This window comes from Phalacrocorax carbo, chromosome 9 (assembly GCF_963921805.1).
Source record: "Phalacrocorax carbo chromosome 9, bPhaCar2.1, whole genome shotgun sequence".
Classification (NCBI taxonomy): Eukaryota; Metazoa; Chordata; class Aves; order Suliformes; family Phalacrocoracidae; genus Phalacrocorax; species Phalacrocorax carbo.
In genome coordinates this window covers 35,694,703-35,699,135 of record NC_087521.1, presented here as the reverse complement: position 1 = coordinate 35,699,135, position 4,433 = coordinate 35,694,703, and the positions used below count along the sequence as shown (strand labels likewise).

At 59.0% G+C, this 4,433-nt stretch overlaps 1 long non-coding RNA gene across 1 annotated transcript; it reads right to left on the bottom strand.

Annotated features, from left to right (window-relative positions):
- Nucleotides 1-1,125: 1,125 nt before the first annotated feature.
- On the bottom strand, nt 1,126-2,401 carry LOC135315076 (uncharacterized). The gene is made up of 2 exons (XR_010374531.1): nt 2,125-2,401; nt 1,126-1,878 (listed from the first exon to the last, which is right to left on the bottom strand). It is a non-coding gene; the product is annotated as an uncharacterized LOC135315076 (long non-coding RNA).
- Nucleotides 2,402-4,433: the final 2,032 nt, after the last annotated feature.

Below are 4,433 nucleotides of genomic sequence, written 5' to 3'. Positions count from 1 at the left end.
CTTCCTTCTTCCTTCCTCTCTCCCTCTATTCCTTCCTTCCTTTTCCTTTCTTTTCATTTTCCTTTTCCTCCCTCCCTCCCTTTTCCTTTTCCTTCTCCTTTTCCTCCTCCTTTTCCTCCCTCCCTTATCCCCCCCCCCCCCCCGCAGTTCAGCCCATCCTCCCCCCCTGGCAGGGGTCCCCCAGCCACAGGACCCCCTCCCACCCCCCACCCCCGCCTGAGGAAGCACCGCAGGGAAGCGCATGAAGCAGATGCCCCGTGACTCGTCCTCGCTTGTGCTGGAAACACCACCGAGCTCAAACCACTTTCCTCGCTCGTTCCGGTCATCGCACGGCTGGGCCAAACCCTGCCCCGGGCTTTCGGGGCTTGTGCAATCGGGGAAACATTTCTCCACCGCCCCCTCCTTGCCCAACACCTTCCCAACCGGGGCCGCTTGCTTTCTCCCCCGTATTTTTCCTCCCTTTGGCAGAGCTGGCAGGACCCGGCCGCAGCGGCAATGCCGGCAGCTCCCCAAAGCGCAGCAGGAGGAGGTGGCCACAGCACCTGGACCCGCTGACCCCCATGGCCTGAGCCGGCCGCTTCCCCGTGGCTTTTGCCAGGTTTCCCGGCCGGCCAGGGCTATTTTCTCCTCGGGGGCGAGCAGCGCTGCAATAACGCAGCTGGAAACAATCGGCAGGGTTTCTCCTGCCTGGGTCACTTGATGACTCAGAGTGGGTCTGCGTTCCCAGCTTGGAGGGGTTCTGCACCCAAGCACCACCCCACCACCCCCCAAAAAAAACCCTACCCTCCCAGTGACACGGTCACGGTCAGGATGAGGGGACACGGGGACCAGCCCTGCCTGGTGCCAGGCTGCCCCCACTGCCACTTTTACCTCTATCATCCGGTTTAAATCGGGGCGTTTGGGCACGTTTAAGAGACATTCGGTGCATCTTCCCAGCAAACACAGAATCCCAGGAGGAAAAGCACCAGGGCATCACCAGCTTGGGCACAGGTGGGTGCTCCTCATCCCTGTGCCTCAGCCCCCCGGGTGCTTCCCCAACCTGTTGCTGCATCCTTTGGGCCATGGTAGCACCCCCCTGCCCATGCTGGGGAGCTGTGAGCCTAAATCCAACCACCTGGATAGGAGTGAAAGGTAAAAAGTCTGGTGGGTGTTTAGTCTGGGGAAACAGGAGCTGGGGAAGATGTGGGAACAGTCAGGAAAGGACAACGGGGAGGGGACCAGGCCCCCTGGAAGGGGAGGGGGCTGGGATGGGTGAGGAAGCACCAGCTAGCAGTGATCAAGCGCTCCCGGGCAGGGAGGAGGTTGGCTTTTCTCTGCAGGACCCTCCCAGTCTTGTTTTCTCTCCATGAGAATATCCAGCAACAGCTGCCAAAGCCACGTTCCCGGCCAGCTGCATCCCTCCATCCGGCTCCCCGGCACAGCGCCGCCTGCCAAAACCCTCCCCATCTAACGGACTCTAAATTAGGTTATTCAGACACCGCTACAAACACTTCCAAAGGGAGCGCTGGGCTGGAAGAAGGCGAGAAAATCGCAGCGCGGCCGCCTGAGCCGTGTTGCTGACGAAGAGCAGACAGACACGGCTCCTCCAGGCAGCAGCGGCTCTTTGGGAAAAGCCAGGCTTGGCAATAAGTCGGCACGGTGGCGGAGCAGGCACCCGCTTGCTGCATCTCCCCGCAAGCCGGATGGCAAGGAGAAGCCACACGGGGTCAGCAAGACTTTTGGAAAAAAAAAAAGCCAACCCTGAAATTCCTTGTGGCTGCTTCAAAATTTTCCAGCTCCTCATTTGTCTTCTGGGTTTTGCAGCATGCTGCTTTTTCTTCCGCTTTGGGTTGGTTTTATTCTGGGGTTTTTTTCCCCTCTCTTTGTCAGGAATGTGACCTGTGTGAAGAGGGTCACATCGGAAGCATGACGAACACAAGAGGTTCGTCATATGTGGTGACGAGACTTTCTCAAAATCACCCTCTCCTCCCCCCTTCCCCCCAAAATAGCTGCAATTTATGCAAATCAACAAAAAGAAGAGCTAAACAGGGACTCGGTGCATCTGGCTTCCCACACTGGTTTCTCTCCCAGGGGAGATGAAGGAGGCAGATGAGTCTGCGGTTACACTCCTGGCTGCACACCCACCTTGGCCCCAGGTCTGGCTCGATGGCGCTGGGGGCTGGATCCCCCTCGGCAGAGAAGGACGGCCATGGTGCCGTGCTCAGCATCAGACCTTCCAGAAACAGGGGAAGGAGCAGCCCCCTGCCAGGCTGCTCTGCCACCCCCAGCCACGGCCGGGCTGGGCCTCCTGCACCCAGCACCTCCGAGGCACAGCCGGAGCAGGAGATAGTCCCAAAAAGCCTTCTTCATCCCAGCCTTCCCCCATTGCCCCATCACCAAGCAGCATGAGGACAGGAACAGCAGTGTCCCCTGGTCCTTCAAAGTTTCCAGCCAGCTGGTGCATGCAGGGGCATCACCTGCCCCCATTAAGGGGTGGGTTTCATCACAGTTCCTCCTCTTCCTTTTCCCAAGCAACCCATTTCTGCTGAATTCTGGCAGGCTGGTGTCTGTTGAGGGACTTCCCAGTAGCGATGGGGAAGCCCAGCACGTTGGTCTCTTCTCTATCAGAGCAGACTGGTGGTGACGTGTCCTTCATGGGACGTGTCATTCATAGGACGTGTCCTTCACGGGACTTGTCCTTCATGGGACGTGCGGTGCCATGGCTCGGCCGCCAGCGTTGCCCTGGGACCTGCTGTGCCCCTGTGATGGGAGATGGCATCCCCTAACGCCCTCAGGGCAGGAAGGAAAGCAAAGCCCAGGTGTTTCACATGGAGAGGTGGCTCCTGCGGGTGGAGACAGCTTGCCTAGGGTGGGTTTTTGGTTCAAGGTGGCAGGTTTCTGCTCCGAGCAAGAAGAAGGAGTGGAGATGCTCTGCCCACACACAAGCCTGGAGCAAGGACCATCCTCCTTGGTGTTTGCAGCAGGGCTGGCACCAATTGCTCCAGGGAGCAATTCCTTGGGAGTTGGTAAATCAGCTCTCACGAGCTGCTGGGCTCTTCTTCCCAAACCTGATCCTGGGGAAAACCTGAGGGATCCCACCCAGCCTTCCCCTTACTCTATGCTGCCGGGATCACCCCAAAAGGAGGATCCCAGACCGGGAAAGAGCTGCCGAGGAATACACTCACTGGGGTAGTGGCAAGCTGCCTGCTCGTCCTCCCCAGCAGCCTCCCCAGCTTGTCACCCGCGGGGAGCTGACAACAGGCCAGGGTGCTGGGTCTGCTAAAGAAGGCAGCGGATGCATTTTCAAGGCGCTGGCTGGGAGGATATCTCTCAGTTTGCTTCCCCAAGCAGGTTGTATTTCTTCTCCCCAGGGCCCCAAGCAGGAAGCAGCCACTGGGTTCACGTTCAGTCCTAGCGAGGGCAGCACTTCAACACCACACGCGTGCAAGTGACAAGCTGCAACGAGTTTTATCTTGATTTCTTCCAGAACTGGGGTTCTCACCAGCACAGGGCACCAGCCACAAAGTCCCTGCCCTCTCTGCTTTAGAAGGCTTGAAGTCACCATCTCCCCTCATGCACCACGAGAAATACAGCCCATCACTAAAACATGCAAGGGCCGACGTCTGATCACCTTTCCCACACCTCCTGTCATCTTGATACTTTCTTGTGCTCTGTGCATACTCACCCAGAGAAGCAAAAAGGGGCCTGAAAGCAGACAACTGTGGTTTCACACTTATTCATCATCACATGTACCTTGCAAGCTTGCAGTATGTGTTATGCAGCAGCGTTTCTGTGGCTAGAAAGGCCACAGAAGCCACTTCTTTTCCTGGAAGAAGCTTTGGGGGCTTCTCCTGGAGTTTGCTTCTAGGATAGCGGACTACTGACATGGGCACGGAGGGGCTGGGAGCCCTGCGATGGGGCGGGCTGGCAGCAGGACGGGGTGCAGGTAGAAGTGATGCTCAAGAGAAGGCTCAAGTGTGCGATGTCTCATGAGATGTATGGAGGCACAGATACCCCGAGGAGCGAGGGCACGTGGCATGCTGCTCCCCGAGGGAGCACGGGGTGCTGGGCAGCAAAATACTCTTGGGGGAACTCTGTTCCCTGCCTTACCTACTCCAGTGGAGCAGCTGGGCTTGGCCCCAGCCCTATACCCCGTAACCCACCAGGGGCCTGGGCTCAGCTCCCTTACCCATACCCGCCCCCCCCAGGGGCCCCCTTACCCGTAACCCCCCCCAGGGGCCCAACCGTGACCCCTTACCCATAACCCCCCCCCAGGGGCCCCCTTACCCGTAACCCCCCCCAGGGGCCCAACCGTGACCCCTTACCCATAACCCCCCCCCAGGGGCCCCCTTACCCGTAACCCCCCCCAGGGGCCCAGCCCTGAACCCTTACCTGCAACCCCACCCCGGCTCCTGTAACCCCCCTTCCCAGGGACTCACCCGCGCCCCCCGGAA